The sequence below is a fragment of the Mytilus trossulus genome, chromosome 14 (genome assembly GCF_036588685.1).
Source record: "Mytilus trossulus isolate FHL-02 chromosome 14, PNRI_Mtr1.1.1.hap1, whole genome shotgun sequence".
Lineage (NCBI taxonomy): Eukaryota > Metazoa > Mollusca > Bivalvia > Mytilida > Mytilidae > Mytilus > Mytilus trossulus.
This window is the reverse complement of record NC_086386.1, coordinates 50,157,770-50,175,697: the sequence shown is the minus strand read 5'-3', so window position 1 is coordinate 50,175,697 and position 17,928 is coordinate 50,157,770. Positions and strand designations below refer to the sequence as shown.

General features: G+C 36.5%; 14 non-coding genes across 14 annotated transcripts; all 14 read right to left on the bottom strand.

Annotated features, from left to right (window-relative positions):
• Positions 1 to 772: 772 nt before the first annotated feature.
• On the bottom strand, positions 773 to 936 carry LOC134698198 (U1 spliceosomal RNA). The gene has a single exon (XR_010103168.1). It is a non-coding gene; the product is annotated as a U1 spliceosomal RNA (small nuclear RNA).
• A 1,129-nt stretch (positions 937 to 2,065) lies between these two features.
• LOC134698197 (U1 spliceosomal RNA) lies at positions 2,066 to 2,229 on the bottom strand. Its single transcript, XR_010103167.1, has one exon. It is a non-coding gene; the product is annotated as a U1 spliceosomal RNA (small nuclear RNA).
• Positions 2,230 to 3,358: 1,129 nt separating this feature from the next.
• LOC134698196 (U1 spliceosomal RNA) lies at positions 3,359 to 3,522 on the bottom strand. Its single transcript, XR_010103166.1, has one exon. It is a non-coding gene; the product is annotated as a U1 spliceosomal RNA (small nuclear RNA).
• A 1,129-nt stretch (positions 3,523 to 4,651) lies between these two features.
• LOC134698194 (U1 spliceosomal RNA) lies at positions 4,652 to 4,815 on the bottom strand. The gene has a single exon (XR_010103164.1). It is a non-coding gene; the product is annotated as a U1 spliceosomal RNA (small nuclear RNA).
• A 1,129-nt stretch (positions 4,816 to 5,944) lies between these two features.
• Positions 5,945 to 6,108, bottom strand: LOC134698193 (U1 spliceosomal RNA). The gene has a single exon (XR_010103163.1). It is a non-coding gene; the product is annotated as a U1 spliceosomal RNA (small nuclear RNA).
• A 1,129-nt stretch (positions 6,109 to 7,237) lies between these two features.
• On the bottom strand, positions 7,238 to 7,401 carry LOC134698192 (U1 spliceosomal RNA). Its single transcript, XR_010103162.1, has one exon. It is a non-coding gene; the product is annotated as a U1 spliceosomal RNA (small nuclear RNA).
• Positions 7,402 to 8,531: 1,130 nt separating this feature from the next.
• LOC134698191 (U1 spliceosomal RNA) lies at positions 8,532 to 8,695 on the bottom strand. Its single transcript, XR_010103161.1, has one exon. It is a non-coding gene; the product is annotated as a U1 spliceosomal RNA (small nuclear RNA).
• Positions 8,696 to 9,824: 1,129 nt separating this feature from the next.
• Positions 9,825 to 9,988, bottom strand: LOC134698190 (U1 spliceosomal RNA). Its single transcript, XR_010103160.1, has one exon. It is a non-coding gene; the product is annotated as a U1 spliceosomal RNA (small nuclear RNA).
• Positions 9,989 to 11,117: 1,129 nt separating this feature from the next.
• LOC134698189 (U1 spliceosomal RNA) lies at positions 11,118 to 11,281 on the bottom strand. The gene has a single exon (XR_010103159.1). It is a non-coding gene; the product is annotated as a U1 spliceosomal RNA (small nuclear RNA).
• A 1,129-nt stretch (positions 11,282 to 12,410) lies between these two features.
• On the bottom strand, positions 12,411 to 12,574 carry LOC134698188 (U1 spliceosomal RNA). The gene has a single exon (XR_010103158.1). It is a non-coding gene; the product is annotated as a U1 spliceosomal RNA (small nuclear RNA).
• Positions 12,575 to 13,703: 1,129 nt separating this feature from the next.
• Positions 13,704 to 13,867, bottom strand: LOC134698187 (U1 spliceosomal RNA). The gene has a single exon (XR_010103157.1). It is a non-coding gene; the product is annotated as a U1 spliceosomal RNA (small nuclear RNA).
• A 1,129-nt stretch (positions 13,868 to 14,996) lies between these two features.
• LOC134698345 (U1 spliceosomal RNA) lies at positions 14,997 to 15,161 on the bottom strand. The gene has a single exon (XR_010103308.1). It is a non-coding gene; the product is annotated as a U1 spliceosomal RNA (small nuclear RNA).
• Positions 15,162 to 16,295: 1,134 nt separating this feature from the next.
• Positions 16,296 to 16,460, bottom strand: LOC134698438 (U1 spliceosomal RNA). Its single transcript, XR_010103395.1, has one exon. It is a non-coding gene; the product is annotated as a U1 spliceosomal RNA (small nuclear RNA).
• Positions 16,461 to 17,597: 1,137 nt separating this feature from the next.
• Positions 17,598 to 17,761, bottom strand: LOC134698186 (U1 spliceosomal RNA). Its single transcript, XR_010103156.1, has one exon. It is a non-coding gene; the product is annotated as a U1 spliceosomal RNA (small nuclear RNA).
• Between the last annotated feature and the right edge of the window lie 167 nt (positions 17,762 to 17,928).

Sequence of the window (17,928 nt, the reverse complement as noted above, 5' to 3'; positions counted from 1 at the left end):
TTGTTTTTCCCTCTTTCGTCGCTTCAATTTCGTAACTGCCTTTCGTTCATACAACACTGTTTGCTTCTGTTTCGTATTCAGTTACCATTTTTACAGTGTACGCGCAAAATTTTAAAATCAAATTTATTCAATTTGGTGCGAGGGAAAAAAATCGACGGCAAAGCAATCATTTGCGTTTGAAATTGATAAAGGAGGGCGACAAAGGTCGCGAGATTATTTCTTGAATCCGTCCATGCTGCACATGCAGTTTCCGCTTTTTCAATATAGCCAGGCAAATAAAATACGGCATCACTTTTCATCAAATGCACGTATTTTCCTCTTATGCAATTTACCCGGTATAGTTGAATTTCATATTATTTCAAATAGAAAAAATAATTTGCCAACCAAAAACTTGTTTTCATCGTAAAGCAAATTGAATAAGCTTTCAAACTTAATTTATAGTTTTTACTTGTAACAAGCGGATTTTTTGTCATGTTACTTAAATGGAGAGGCAAAACTTGAAATTTACGGATGACGAGATAATAATTTAAAACAAAACTTACTGATATGAAGTGTAGAAACCAAGTTGTGTGACTGAGAAATTAATTTGCTTCTTTATATCGTATACTCAAATTGATGAAATACAATGATATGAAACAAAAGAGTGGAAAACCGGTTTGCGATCACAATTTACGCTACTCCTGAACAGTCTCAGCGTACCAAAGAAAAAGTTTAACAACAGTTTCAAGTTTTAGGATTTATTGGGAACTTCTCTTTACATTTGATATATTAACAGGGGATAGCGCGAACGCAGTCCCCCACACTAAAAAATTGCGTACCCGAGTTGCCCACATTTGGGGCAATCGCAGGCTTCAGCCTAACCGGAGTGCAATGGAAAGGCCTCGACCTGGGGAGACCGCCTTTTTGATCACGGTGCTCCCTGTACCAGGTAAGTATGCTTGGATATCTGACATTTGTCCATTTGAGTAAATCAGGAGTAACTTTATAAAGAGGTATTCGAACATATTATAGTCAGCCGATACATCAGTTTAAAACATACAATAAAAAAAATCGACTTCGCATCGAGAGCCATTTGCCTCCTTCCACTGATTTCATTGAAACACGTTGGTGTATTAAAGACCGGGACACTTTTTCAGGACGATTTGTTGAAAGGGACCAAATAAAGTAGGATAACTCTGTGGATTAAAAACGTACTATGTACGTTCAGATCGCCATGATGCTTTCACACGGAATATCAATAGTTTACAATTCACTCCTCCGCAATAAATTAAAAAAAATTCAACAAGAACTTTATTGTTTTTCCCTCTTTCGTCGCTTCAATTTCGTAACTGCCTTTCGTTCATACAACACTGTTTGCTTCTGTTTCGTATTCAGTTACCATTTTTACAGTGTACGCGCAAAATTTTAAAATCAAATTTATTCAATTTGGTGCGAGGGAAAAAAATCGACGGCAAAGCAATCATTTGCGTTTGAAATTGATAAAGGAGGGCGACAAAGGTCGCGAGATTATTTCTTGAATCCGTCCATGCTGCACATGCAGTTTCCGCTTTTTCAATATAGCCAGGCAAATAAAATACGGCATCACTTTTCATCAAATGCACGTATTTTCCTCTTATGCAATTTACCCGGTATAGTTGAATTTCATATTATTTCAAATAGAAAAAATAATTTGCCAACCAAAAACTTGTTTTCATCGTAAAGCAAATTGAATAAGCTTTCAAACTTAATTTATAGTTTTTACTTGTAACAAGCGGATTTTTTGTCATGTTACTTAAATGGAGAGGCAAAACTTGAAATTTACGGATGACGAGATAATAATTTAAAACAAAACTTACTGATATGAAGTGTAGAAACCAAGTTGTGTGACTGAGAAATTAATTTGCTTCTTTATATCGTATACTCAAATTGATGAAATACAATGATATGAAACAAAAGAGTGGAAAACCGGTTTGCGATCACAATTTACGCTACTCCTGAACAGTCTCAGCGTACCAAAGAAAAAGTTTAACAACAGTTTCAAGTTTTAGGATTTATTGGGAACTTCTCTTTACATTTGATATATTAACAGGGGATAGCGCGAACGCAGTCCCCCACACTAAAAAATTGCGTACCCGAGTTGCCCACATTTGGGGCAATCGCAGGCTTCAGCCTAACCGGAGTGCAATGGAAAGGCCTCGACCTGGGGAGACCGCCTTTTTGATCACGGTGCTCCCTGTACCAGGTAAGTATGCTTGGATATCTGACATTTGTCCATTTGAGTAAATCAGGAGTAACTTTATAAAGAGGTATTCGAACATATTATAGTCAGCCGATACATCAGTTTAAAACATACAATAAAAAAAATCGACTTCGCATCGAGAGCCATTTGCCTCCTTCCACTGATTTCATTGAAACACGTTGGTGTATTAAAGACCGGGACACTTTTTCAGGACGATTTGTTGAAAGGGACCAAATAAAGTAGGATAACTCTGTGGATTAAAAACGTACTATGTACGTTCAGATCGCCATGATGCTTTCACACGGAATATCAATAGTTTACAATTCACTCCTCCGCAATAAATTAAAAAAAATTCAACAAGAACTTTATTGTTTTTCCCTCTTTCGTCGCTTCAATTTCGTAACTGCCTTTCGTTCATACAACACTGTTTGCTTCTGTTTCGTATTCAGTTACCATTTTTACAGTGTACGCGCAAAATTTTAAAATCAAATTTATTCAATTTGGTGCGAGGGAAAAAAATCGACGGCAAAGCAATCATTTGCGTTTGAAATTGATAAAGGAGGGCGACAAAGGTCGCGAGATTATTTCTTGAATCCGTCCATGCTGCACATGCAGTTTCCGCTTTTTCAATATAGCCAGGCAAATAAAATACGGCATCACTTTTCATCAAATGCACGTATTTTCCTCTTATGCAATTTACCCGGTATAGTTGAATTTCATATTATTTCAAATAGAAAAAATAATTTGCCAACCAAAAACTTGTTTTCATCGTAAAGCAAATTGAATAAGCTTTCAAACTTAATTTATAGTTTTTACTTGTAACAAGCGGATTTTTTGTCATGTTACTTAAATGGAGAGGCAAAACTTGAAATTTACGGATGACGAGATAATAATTTAAAACAAAACTTACTGATATGAAGTGTAGAAACCAAGTTGTGTGACTGAGAAATTAATTTGCTTCTTTATATCGTATACTCAAATTGATGAAATACAATGATATGAAACAAAAGAGTGGAAAACCGGTTTGCGATCACAATTTACGCTACTCCTGAACAGTCTCAGCGTACCAAAGAAAAAGTTTAACAACAGTTTCAAGTTTTAGGATTTATTGGGAACTTCTCTTTACATTTGATATATTAACAGGGGATAGCGCGAACGCAGTCCCCCACACTAAAAAATTGCGTACCCGAGTTGCCCACATTTGGGGCAATCGCAGGCTTCAGCCTAACCGGAGTGCAATGGAAAGGCCTCGACCTGGGGAGACCGCCTTTTTGATCACGGTGCTCCCTGTACCAGGTAAGTATGCTTGGATATCTGACATTTGTCCATTTGAGTAAATCAGGAGTAACTTTATAAAGAGGTATTCGAACATATTATAGTCAGCCGATACATCAGTTTAAAACATACAATAAAAAAAATCGACTTCGCATCGAGAGCCATTTGCCTCCTTCCACTGATTTCATTGAAACACGTTGGTGTATTAAAGACCGGGACACTTTTTCAGGACGATTTGTTGAAAGGGACCAAATAAAGTAGGATAACTCTGTGGATTAAAAACGTACTATGTACGTTCAGATCGCCATGATGCTTTCACACGGAATATCAATAGTTTACAATTCACTCCTCCGCAATAAATTAAAAAAAATTCAACAAGAACTTTATTGTTTTTCCCTCTTTCGTCGCTTCAATTTCGTAACTGCCTTTCGTTCATACAACACTGTTTGCTTCTGTTTCGTATTCAGTTACCATTTTTACAGTGTACGCGCAAAATTTTAAAATCAAATTTATTCAATTTGGTGCGAGGGAAAAAAATCGACGGCAAAGCAATCATTTGCGTTTGAAATTGATAAAGGAGGGCGACAAAGGTCGCGAGATTATTTCTTGAATCCGTCCATGCTGCACATGCAGTTTCCGCTTTTTCAATATAGCCAGGCAAATAAAATACGGCATCACTTTTCATCAAATGCACGTATTTTCCTCTTATGCAATTTACCCGGTATAGTTGAATTTCATATTATTTCAAATAGAAAAAATAATTTGCCAACCAAAAACTTGTTTTCATCGTAAAGCAAATTGAATAAGCTTTCAAACTTAATTTATAGTTTTTACTTGTAACAAGCGGATTTTTTGTCATGTTACTTAAATGGAGAGGCAAAACTTGAAATTTACGGATGACGAGATAATAATTTAAAACAAAACTTACTGATATGAAGTGTAGAAACCAAGTTGTGTGACTGAGAAATTAATTTGCTTCTTTATATCGTATACTCAAATTGATGAAATACAATGATATGAAACAAAAGAGTGGAAAACCGGTTTGCGATCACAATTTACGCTACTCCTGAACAGTCTCAGCGTACCAAAGAAAAAGTTTAACAACAGTTTCAAGTTTTAGGATTTATTGGGAACTTCTCTTTACATTTGATATATTAACAGGGGATAGCGCGAACGCAGTCCCCCACACTAAAAAATTGCGTACCCGAGTTGCCCACATTTGGGGCAATCGCAGGCTTCAGCCTAACCGGAGTGCAATGGAAAGGCCTCGACCTGGGGAGACCGCCTTTTTGATCACGGTGCTCCCTGTACCAGGTAAGTATGCTTGGATATCTGACATTTGTCCATTTGAGTAAATCAGGAGTAACTTTATAAAGAGGTATTCGAACATATTATAGTCAGCCGATACATCAGTTTAAAACATACAATAAAAAAAATCGACTTCGCATCGAGAGCCATTTGCCTCCTTCCACTGATTTCATTGAAACACGTTGGTGTATTAAAGACCGGGACACTTTTTCAGGACGATTTGTTGAAAGGGACCAAATAAAGTAGGATAACTCTGTGGATTAAAAACGTACTATGTACGTTCAGATCGCCATGATGCTTTCACACGGAATATCAATAGTTTACAATTCACTCCTCCGCAATAAATTAAAAAAAATTCAACAAGAACTTTATTGTTTTTCCCTCTTTCGTCGCTTCAATTTCGTAACTGCCTTTCGTTCATACAACACTGTTTGCTTCTGTTTCGTATTCAGTTACCATTTTTACAGTGTACGCGCAAAATTTTAAAATCAAATTTATTCAATTTGGTGCGAGGGAAAAAAATCGACGGCAAAGCAATCATTTGCGTTTGAAATTGATAAAGGAGGGCGACAAAGGTCGCGAGATTATTTCTTGAATCCGTCCATGCTGCACATGCAGTTTCCGCTTTTTCAATATAGCCAGGCAAATAAAATACGGCATCACTTTTCATCAAATGCACGTATTTTCCTCTTATGCAATTTACCCGGTATAGTTGAATTTCATATTATTTCAAATAGAAAAAATAATTTGCCAACCAAAAACTTGTTTTCATCGTAAAGCAAATTGAATAAGCTTTCAAACTTAATTTATAGTTTTTACTTGTAACAAGCGGATTTTTTGTCATGTTACTTAAATGGAGAGGCAAAACTTGAAATTTACGGATGACGAGATAATAATTTAAAACAAAACTTACTGATATGAAGTGTAGAAACCAAGTTGTGTGACTGAGAAATTAATTTGCTTCTTTATATCGTATACTCAAATTGATGAAATACAATGATATGAAACAAAAGAGTGGAAAACCGGTTTGCGATCACAATTTACGCTACTCCTGAACAGTCTCAGCGTACCAAAGAAAAAGTTTAACAACAGTTTCAAGTTTTAGGATTTATTGGGAACTTCTCTTTACATTTGATATATTAACAGGGGATAGCGCGAACGCAGTCCCCCACACTAAAAAATTGCGTACCCGAGTTGCCCACATTTGGGGCAATCGCAGGCTTCAGCCTAACCGGAGTGCAATGGAAAGGCCTCGACCTGGGGAGACCGCCTTTTTGATCACGGTGCTCCCTGTACCAGGTAAGTATGCTTGGATATCTGACATTTGTCCATTTGAGTAAATCAGGAGTAACTTTATAAAGAGGTATTCGAACATATTATAGTCAGCCGATACATCAGTTTAAAACATACAATAAAAAAAATCGACTTCGCATCGAGAGCCATTTGCCTCCTTCCACTGATTTCATTGAAACACGTTGGTGTATTAAAGACCGGGACACTTTTTCAGGACGATTTGTTGAAAGGGACCAAATAAAGTAGGATAACTCTGTGGATTAAAAACGTACTATGTACGTTCAGATCGCCATGATGCTTTCACACGGAATATCAATAGTTTACAATTCACTCCTCCGCAATAAATTAAAAAAAATTCAACAAGAACTTTATTGTTTTTCCCTCTTTCGTCGCTTCAATTTCGTAACTGCCTTTCGTTCATACAACACTGTTTGCTTCTGTTTCGTATTCAGTTACCATTTTTACAGTGTACGCGCAAAATTTTAAAATCAAATTTATTCAATTTGGTGCGAGGGAAAAAAATCGACGGCAAAGCAATCATTTGCGTTTGAAATTGATAAAGGAGGGCGACAAAGGTCGCGAGATTATTTCTTGAATCCGTCCATGCTGCACATGCAGTTTCCGCTTTTTCAATATAGCCAGGCAAATAAAATACGGCATCACTTTTCATCAAATGCACGTATTTTCCTCTTATGCAATTTACCCGGTATAGTTGAATTTCATATTATTTCAAATAGAAAAAATAATTTGCCAACCAAAAACTTGTTTTCATCGTAAAGCAAATTGAATAAGCTTTCAAACTTAATTTATAGTTTTTACTTGTAACAAGCGGATTTTTTGTCATGTTACTTAAATGGAGAGGCAAAACTTGAAATTTACGGATGACGAGATAATAATTTAAAACAAAACTTACTGATATGAAGTGTAGAAACCAAGTTGTGTGACTGAGAAATTAATTTGCTTCTTTATATCGTATACTCAAATTGATGAAATACAATGATATGAAACAAAAGAGTGGAAAACCGGTTTGCGATCACAATTTACGCTACTCCTGAACAGTCTCAGCGTACCAAAGAAAAAGTTTAACAACAGTTTCAAGTTTTAGGATTTATTGGGAACTTCTCTTTACATTTGATATATTAACAGGGGATAGCGCGAACGCAGTCCCCCACACTAAAAAATTGCGTACCCGAGTTGCCCACATTTGGGGCAATCGCAGGCTTCAGCCTAACCGGAGTGCAATGGAAAGGCCTCGACCTGGGGAGACCGCCTTTTTGATCACGGTGCTCCCTGTACCAGGTAAGTATGCTTGGATATCTGACATTTGTCCATTTGAGTAAATCAGGAGTAACTTTATAAAGAGGTATTCGAACATATTATAGTCAGCCGATACATCAGTTTAAAACATACAATAAAAAAAATCGACTTCGCATCGAGAGCCATTTGCCTCCTTCCACTGATTTCATTGAAACACGTTGGTGTATTAAAGACCGGGACACTTTTTCAGGACGATTTGTTGAAAGGGACCAAATAAAGTAGGATAACTCTGTGGATTAAAAACGTACTATGTACGTTCAGATCGCCATGATGCTTTCACACGGAATATCAATAGTTTACAATTCACTCCTCCGCAATAAATTAAAAAAAATTCAACAAGAACTTTATTGTTTTTCCCTCTTTCGTCGCTTCAATTTCGTAACTGCCTTTCGTTCATACAACACTGTTTGCTTCTGTTTCGTATTCAGTTACCATTTTTACAGTGTACGCGCAAAATTTTAAAATCAAATTTATTCAATTTGGTGCGAGGGAAAAAAATCGACGGCAAAGCAATCATTTGCGTTTGAAATTGATAAAGGAGGGCGACAAAGGTCGCGAGATTATTTCTTGAATCCGTCCATGCTGCACATGCAGTTTCCGCTTTTTCAATATAGCCAGGCAAATAAAATACGGCATCACTTTTCATCAAATGCACGTATTTTCCTCTTATGCAATTTACCCGGTATAGTTGAATTTCATATTATTTCAAATAGAAAAAATAATTTGCCAACCAAAAACTTGTTTTCATCGTAAAGCAAATTGAATAAGCTTTCAAACTTAATTTATAGTTTTTACTTGTAACAAGCGGATTTTTTGTCATGTTACTTAAATGGAGAGGCAAAACTTGAAATTTACGGATGACGAGATAATAATTTAAAACAAAACTTACTGATATGAAGTGTAGAAACCAAGTTGTGTGACTGAGAAATTAATTTGCTTCTTTATATCGTATACTCAAATTGATGAAATACAATGATATGAAACAAAAGAGTGGAAAACCGCGTTTGCGATCACAATTTACGCTACTCCTGAACAGTCTCAGCGTACCAAAGAAAAAGTTTAACAACAGTTTCAAGTTTTAGGATTTATTGGGAACTTCTCTTTACATTTGATATATTAACAGGGGATAGCGCGAACGCAGTCCCCCACACTAAAAAATTGCGTACCCGAGTTGCCCACATTTGGGGCAATCGCAGGCTTCAGCCTAACCGGAGTGCAATGGAAAGGCCTCGACCTGGGGAGACCGCCTTTTTGATCACGGTGCTCCCTGTACCAGGTAAGTATGCTTGGATATCTGACATTTGTCCATTTGAGTAAATCAGGAGTAACTTTATAAAGAGGTATTCGAACATATTATAGTCAGCCGATACATCAGTTTAAAACATACAATAAAAAAAATCGACTTCGCATCGAGAGCCATTTGCCTCCTTCCACTGATTTCATTGAAACACGTTGGTGTATTAAAGACCGGGACACTTTTTCAGGACGATTTGTTGAAAGGGACCAAATAAAGTAGGATAACTCTGTGGATTAAAAACGTACTATGTACGTTCAGATCGCCATGATGCTTTCACACGGAATATCAATAGTTTACAATTCACTCCTCCGCAATAAATTAAAAAAAATTCAACAAGAACTTTATTGTTTTTCCCTCTTTCGTCGCTTCAATTTCGTAACTGCCTTTCGTTCATACAACACTGTTTGCTTCTGTTTCGTATTCAGTTACCATTTTTACAGTGTACGCGCAAAATTTTAAAATCAAATTTATTCAATTTGGTGCGAGGGAAAAAAATCGACGGCAAAGCAATCATTTGCGTTTGAAATTGATAAAGGAGGGCGACAAAGGTCGCGAGATTATTTCTTGAATCCGTCCATGCTGCACATGCAGTTTCCGCTTTTTCAATATAGCCAGGCAAATAAAATACGGCATCACTTTTCATCAAATGCACGTATTTTCCTCTTATGCAATTTACCCGGTATAGTTGAATTTCATATTATTTCAAATAGAAAAAATAATTTGCCAACCAAAAACTTGTTTTCATCGTAAAGCAAATTGAATAAGCTTTCAAACTTAATTTATAGTTTTTACTTGTAACAAGCGGATTTTTTGTCATGTTACTTAAATGGAGAGGCAAAACTTGAAATTTACGGATGACGAGATAATAATTTAAAACAAAACTTACTGATATGAAGTGTAGAAACCAAGTTGTGTGACTGAGAAATTAATTTGCTTCTTTATATCGTATACTCAAATTGATGAAATACAATGATATGAAACAAAAGAGTGGAAAACCGGTTTGCGATCACAATTTACGCTACTCCTGAACAGTCTCAGCGTACCAAAGAAAAAGTTTAACAACAGTTTCAAGTTTTAGGATTTATTGGGAACTTCTCTTTACATTTGATATATTAACAGGGGATAGCGCGAACGCAGTCCCCCACACTAAAAAATTGCGTACCCGAGTTGCCCACATTTGGGGCAATCGCAGGCTTCAGCCTAACCGGAGTGCAATGGAAAGGCCTCGACCTGGGGAGACCGCCTTTTTGATCACGGTGCTCCCTGTACCAGGTAAGTATGCTTGGATATCTGACATTTGTCCATTTGAGTAAATCAGGAGTAACTTTATAAAGAGGTATTCGAACATATTATAGTCAGCCGATACATCAGTTTAAAACATACAATAAAAAAAATCGACTTCGCATCGAGAGCCATTTGCCTCCTTCCACTGATTTCATTGAAACACGTTGGTGTATTAAAGACCGGGACACTTTTTCAGGACGATTTGTTGAAAGGGACCAAATAAAGTAGGATAACTCTGTGGATTAAAAACGTACTATGTACGTTCAGATCGCCATGATGCTTTCACACGGAATATCAATAGTTTACAATTCACTCCTCCGCAATAAATTAAAAAAAATTCAACAAGAACTTTATTGTTTTTCCCTCTTTCGTCGCTTCAATTTCGTAACTGCCTTTCGTTCATACAACACTGTTTGCTTCTGTTTCGTATTCAGTTACCATTTTTACAGTGTACGCGCAAAATTTTAAAATCAAATTTATTCAATTTGGTGCGAGGGAAAAAAATCGACGGCAAAGCAATCATTTGCGTTTGAAATTGATAAAGGAGGGCGACAAAGGTCGCGAGATTATTTCTTGAATCCGTCCATGCTGCACATGCAGTTTCCGCTTTTTCAATATAGCCAGGCAAATAAAATACGGCATCACTTTTCATCAAATGCACGTATTTTCCTCTTATGCAATTTACCCGGTATAGTTGAATTTCATATTATTTCAAATAGAAAAAATAATTTGCCAACCAAAAACTTGTTTTCATCGTAAAGCAAATTGAATAAGCTTTCAAACTTAATTTATAGTTTTTACTTGTAACAAGCGGATTTTTTGTCATGTTACTTAAATGGAGAGGCAAAACTTGAAATTTACGGATGACGAGATAATAATTTAAAACAAAACTTACTGATATGAAGTGTAGAAACCAAGTTGTGTGACTGAGAAATTAATTTGCTTCTTTATATCGTATACTCAAATTGATGAAATACAATGATATGAAACAAAAGAGTGGAAAACCGGTTTGCGATCACAATTTACGCTACTCCTGAACAGTCTCAGCGTACCAAAGAAAAAGTTTAACAACAGTTTCAAGTTTTAGGATTTATTGGGAACTTCTCTTTACATTTGATATATTAACAGGGGATAGCGCGAACGCAGTCCCCCACACTAAAAAATTGCGTACCCGAGTTGCCCACATTTGGGGCAATCGCAGGCTTCAGCCTAACCGGAGTGCAATGGAAAGGCCTCGACCTGGGGAGACCGCCTTTTTGATCACGGTGCTCCCTGTACCAGGTAAGTATGCTTGGATATCTGACATTTGTCCATTTGAGTAAATCAGGAGTAACTTTATAAAGAGGTATTCGAACATATTATAGTCAGCCGATACATCAGTTTAAAACATACAATAAAAAAAATCGACTTCGCATCGAGAGCCATTTGCCTCCTTCCACTGATTTCATTGAAACACGTTGGTGTATTAAAGACCGGGACACTTTTTCAGGACGATTTGTTGAAAGGGACCAAATAAAGTAGGATAACTCTGTGGATTAAAAACGTACTATGTACGTTCAGATCGCCATGATGCTTTCACACGGAATATCAATAGTTTACAATTCACTCCTCCGCAATAAATTAAAAAAAATTCAACAAGAACTTTATTGTTTTTCCCTCTTTCGTCGCTTCAATTTCGTAACTGCCTTTCGTTCATACAACACTGTTTGCTTCTGTTTCGTATTCAGTTACCATTTTTACAGTGTACGCGCAAAATTTTAAAATCAAATTTATTCAATTTGGTGCGAGGGAAAAAAATCGACGGCAAAGCAATCATTTGCGTTTGAAATTGATAAAGGAGGGCGACAAAGGTCGCGAGATTATTTCTTGAATCCGTCCATGCTGCACATGCAGTTTCCGCTTTTTCAATATAGCCAGGCAAATAAAATACGGCATCACTTTTCATCAAATGCACGTATTTTCCTCTTATGCAATTTACCCGGTATAGTTGAATTTCATATTATTTCAAATAGAAAAAATAATTTGCCAACCAAAAACTTGTTTTCATCGTAAAGCAAATTGAATAAGCTTTCAAACTTAATTTATAGTTTTTACTTGTAACAAGCGGATTTTTTGTCATGTTACTTAAATGGAGAGGCAAAACTTGAAATTTACGGATGACGAGATAATAATTTAAAACAAAACTTACTGATATGAAGTGTAGAAACCAAGTTGTGTGACTGAGAAATTAATTTGCTTCTTTATATCGTATACTCAAATTGATGAAATACAATGATATGAAACAAAAGAGTGGAAAACCGGTTTGCGATCACAATTTACGCTACTCCTGAACAGTCTCAGCGTACCAAAGAAAAAGTTTAACAACAGTTTCAAGTTTTAGGATTTATTGGGAACTTCTCTTTACATTTGATATATTAACAGGGGATAGCGCGAACGCAGTCCCCCACACTAAAAAATTGCGTACCCGAGTTGCCCACATTTGGGGCAATCGCAGGCTTCAGCCTAACCGGAGTGCAATGGAAAGGCCTCGACCTGGGGAGACCGCCTTTTTGATCACGGTGCTCCCTGTACCAGGTAAGTATGCTTGGATATCTGACATTTGTCCATTTGAGTAAATCAGGAGTAACTTTATAAAGAGGTATTCGAACATATTATAGTCAGCCGATACATCAGTTTAAAACATACAATAAAAAAAATCGACTTCGCATCGAGAGCCATTTGCCTCCTTCCACTGATTTCATTGAAACACGTTGGTGTATTAAAGACCGGGACACTTTTTCAGGACGATTTGTTGAAAGGGACCAAATAAAGTAGGATAACTCTGTGGATTAAAAACGTACTATGTACGTTCAGATCGCCATGATGCTTTCACACGGAATATCAATAGTTTACAATTCACTCCTCCGCAATAAATTAAAAAAAATTCAACAAGAACTTTATTGTTTTTCCCTCTTTCGTCGCTTCAATTTCGTAACTGCCTTTCGTTCATACAACACTGTTTGCTTCTGTTTCGTATTCAGTTACCATTTTTACAGTGTACGCGCAAAATTTTAAAATCAAATTTATTCAATTTGGTGCGAGGGAAAAAAATCGACGGCAAAGCAATCATTTGCGTTTGAAATTGATAAAGGAGGGCGACAAAGGTCGCGAGATTATTTCTTGAATCCGTCCATGCTGCACATGCAGTTTCCGCTTTTTCAATATAGCCAGGCAAATAAAATACGGCATCACTTTTCATCAAATGCACGTATTTTCCTCTTATGCAATTTACCCGGTATAGTTGAATTTCATATTATTTCAAATAGAAAAAATAATTTGCCAACCAAAAACTTGTTTTCATCGTAAAGCAAATTGAATAAGCTTTCAAACTTAATTTATAGTTTTTACTTGTAACAAGCGGATTTTTTGTCATGTTACTTAAATGGAGAGGCAAAACTTGAAATTTACGGATGACGAGATAATAATTTAAAACAAAACTTACTGATATGAAGTGTAGAAACCAAGTTGTGTGACTGAGAAATTAATTTGCTTCTTTATATCGTATACTCAAATTGATGAAATACAATGATATGAAACAAAAGAGTGGAAAACCGGTTTGCGATCACAATTTACGCTACTCCTGAACAGTCTCAGCGTACCAAAGAAAAAGTTTAACAACAGTTTCAAGTTTTAGGATTTATTGGGAACTTCTCTTTACATTTGATATATTAACAGGGGATAGCGCGAACGCAGTCCCCCACACTAAAAAATTGCGTACCCGAGTTGCCCACATTTGGGGCAATCGCAGGCTTCAGCCTAACCGGAGTGCAATGGAAAGGCCTCGACCTGGGGAGACCGCCTTTTTGATCACGGTGCTCCCTGTACCAGGTAAGTATGCTTGGATATCTGACATTTGTCCATTTGAGTAAATCAGGAGTAACTTTATAAAGAGGTATTCGAACATATTATAGTCAGCCGATACATCAGTTTAAAACATACAATAAAAAAAATCGACTTCGCATCGAGAGCCATTTGCCTCCTTCCACTGATTTCATTGAAACACGTTGGTGTATTAAAGACCGGGACACTTTTTCAGGACGATTTGTTGAAAGGGACCAAATAAAGTAGGATAACTCTGTGGATTAAAAACGTACTATGTACGTTCAGATCGCCATGATGCTTTCACACGGAATATCAATAGTTTACAATTCACTCCTCCGCAATAAATTAAAAAAAATTCAACAAGAACTTTATTGTTTTTCCCTCTTTCGTCGCTTCAATTTCGTAACTGCCTTTCGTTCATACAACACTGTTTGCTTCTGTTTCGTATTCAGTTACCATTTTTACAGTGTACGCGCAAAATTTTAAAATCAAATTTATTCAATTTGGTGCGAGGGAAAAAAATCGACGGCAAAGCAATCATTTGCGTTTGAAATTGATAAAGGAGGGCGACAAAGGTCGCGAGATTATTTCTTGAATCCGTCCATGCTGCACATGCAGTTTCCGCTTTTTCAATATAGCCAGGCAAATAAAATACGGCATCACTTTTCATCAAATGCACGTATTTTCCTCTTATGCAATTTACCCGGTATAGTTGAATTTCATATTATTTCAAATAGAAAAAATAATTTGCCAACCAAAAACTTGTTTTCATCGTAAAGCAAATTGAATAAGCTTTCAAACTTAATTTATAGTTTTTACTTGTAACAAGCGGATTTTTTGTCATGTTACTTAAATGGAGAGGCAAAACTTGAAATTTACGGATGACGAGATAATAATTTAAAACAAAACTTACTGATATGAAGTGTAGAAACCAAGTTGTGTGACTGAGAAATTAATTTGCTTCTTTATATCGTATACTCAAATTGATGAAATACAATGATATGAAACAAAAGAGTGGAAAACCGGTTTGCGATCACAATTTACGCTACTCCTGAACAGTCTCAGCGTACCAAAGAAAAAGTTTAACAACAGTTTCAAGTTTTAGGATTTATTGGGAACTTCTCTTTACATTTGATATATTAACAGGGGATAGCGCGAACGCAGTCCCCCCACACTAAAAAATTGCGTACCCGAGTTGCCCACATTTGGGGCAATCGCAGGCTTCAGCCTAACCGGAGTGCAATGGAAAGGCCTCGACCTGGGGAGACCGCCTTTTTGATCACGGTGCTCCCTGTACCAGGTAAGTATGCTTGGATATCTGACATTTGTCCATTTGAGTAAATCAGGAGTAACTTTATAAAGAGGTATTCGAACATATTATAGTCAGCCGATACATCAGTTTAAAACATACAATAAAAAAAATCGACTTCGCATCGAGAGCCATTTGCCTCCTTCCACTGATTTCATTGAAACACGTTGGTGTATTAAAGACCGGGACACTTTTTCAGGACGATTTGTTGAAAGGGACCAAATAAAGTAGGATAACTCTGTGGATTAAAAACGTACTATGTACGTTCAGATCGCCATGATGCTTTCACACGGAATATCAATAGTTTACAATTCACTCCTCCGCAATAAATTAAAAAAAAATTCAACAAGAACTTTATTGTTTTTCCCTCTTTCGTCGCTTCAATTTCGTAACTGCCTTTCGTTCATACAACACTGTTTGCTTCTGTTTCGTATTCAGTTACCATTTTTACAGTGTACGCGCAAAATTTTAAAATCAAATTTATTCAATTTGGTGCGAGGGAAAAAAATCGACGGCAAAGCAATCATTTGCGTTTGAAATTGATAAAGGAGGGCGACAAAGGTCGCGAGATTATTTCTTGAATCCGTCCATGCTGCACATGCAGTTTCCGCTTTTTCAATATAGCCAGGCAAATAAAATACGGCATCACTTTTCATCAAATGCACGTATTTTCCTCTTATGCAATTTACCCGGTATAGTTGAATTTCATATTATTTCAAATAGAAAAAATAATTTGCCAACCAAAAACTTGTTTTCATCGTAAAGCAAATTGAATAAGCTTTCAAACTTAATTTATAGTTTTTACTTGTAACAAGCGGATTTTTTGTCATGTTACTTAAATGGAGAGGCAAAACTTGAAATTTACGGATGACGAGATAATAATTTAAAACAAAACTTACTGATATGAAGTGTAGAAACCAAGTTGTGTGGTGACTGAGAAATTAATTTGCTTCTTTATATCGTATACTCAAATTGATGAAATACAATGATATGAAACAAAAAGAGTGGAAAACCGGTTTGCGATCACAATTTACGCTACTCCTGAACAGTCTCAGCGTACCAAAGAAAAAGTTTAACAACAGTTTCAAGTTTTAGGATTTATTGGGAACTTCTCTTTACATTTGATATATTAACAGGGGATAGCGCGAACGCAGTCCCCCACACTAAAAAATTGCGTACCCGAGTTGCCCACATTTGGGGGCAATCGCAGGCTTCAGCCTAACCGGAGTGCAATGGAAAGGCCTCGACCTGGGGAGACCGCCTTTTTGATCACGGTGCTCCCTGTACCAGGTAAGTATGCTTGGATATCTGACATTTGTCCATTTGAGTAAATCAGGAGTAACTTTATAAAGAGGTATTCGAACATATTATAGTCAGCCGATACATCAGTTTAAAACATACAATAAAAAAAATCGACTTCGCATCGAGAGCCATTTGCCTCCTTCCACTGATTTCATTGAAACACGTTGGTGTATTAAAGACCGGGACACTTTTTCAGGACGATTTGTTGAAAGGGACCAAATAAAGTAGGATAACTCTGTGGATTAAAAACGTACTATGTACGTTCAGATCGCCATGATGCTTTCACACGGAATATCAATAGTTTACAATTCACTCCTCCGCAATAAATTAAAAAAAAATTCAACAAGAACTTTATTGTTTTTCCCTCTTTCGTCGCTTCAATTTCGTAACTGCCTTTCGTTCATACAACACTGTTTGCTTCTGTTTCGTATTCAGTTACCATTTTTACAGTGTACGCGCAAAATTTTAAAATCAAATTTATTCAATTTGGTGCGAGGGAAAAAAAATCGACGGCAAAGCAATCATTTGCGTTTGAAATTGATAAAGGAGGGCGACAAAGGTCGCGAGATTATTTCTTGAATCCGTCCATGCTGCACATGCAGTTTCCGCTTTTTCAATATAGGCCAGGCAAATAAAATACGGCATCACTTTTCATCAAATGCACGTATTTTTCCTCTTATGCAATTTACCCGGTATAGTTGAATTTCATATTATTTCAAATAGAAAAAATAATTTGCCAACCAAAAACTTGTTTTCATCGTAAAGCAAATTGAATAAGCTTTCAAACTTAATTTATAGTTTTTACTTGTAACAAGCGGATTTTTTGTCATGTTACTTAAATGGAGAGGCAAAACTTGAAATTTACGGATGACGAGATAATAATTTAAAACAAAACTTACTGATATGAAGTGTAGAAACCAAGTTGTGTGACTGAGAAATTAATTTGCTTCTTTATATCGTATACTCAAATTGATGAAAATACAATGATATGAAACAAAAGAGTGGAAAACCGGTTTTGCGATCACAATTTACGCTACTCCTGAACAGTCTCAGCGTACCAAAGAAAAAGTTTAACAACAGTTTCAAGTTTTAGGATTTTATTGGGAACTTCTCTTTACATTTGAATATATTAACAGGGGATAGCGCGAACGCAGTCCCCCACACTAAAAAATTGCGTACCCGAGTTGCCCACATTTGGGGCAATCGCAGGCTTCAGCCTAACCGGAGTGCAATGGAAAGGCCTCGACCTGGGGAGACCGCCTTTTTGATCACGGTGCTCCCTGTACCAGGTAAGTATGCTTGGATATCTGACATTTGTCCATTTGAGTAAATCAGGAGTAACTTTATAAAGAGGTATTCGAACATATTATAGTCAGCCGATACATCAGTTTAAAACATACAATAAAAAAAATCGACTTCGCATCGAGAGCCATTTGCCTCCTTCCACTGATTTCATTGAAACAC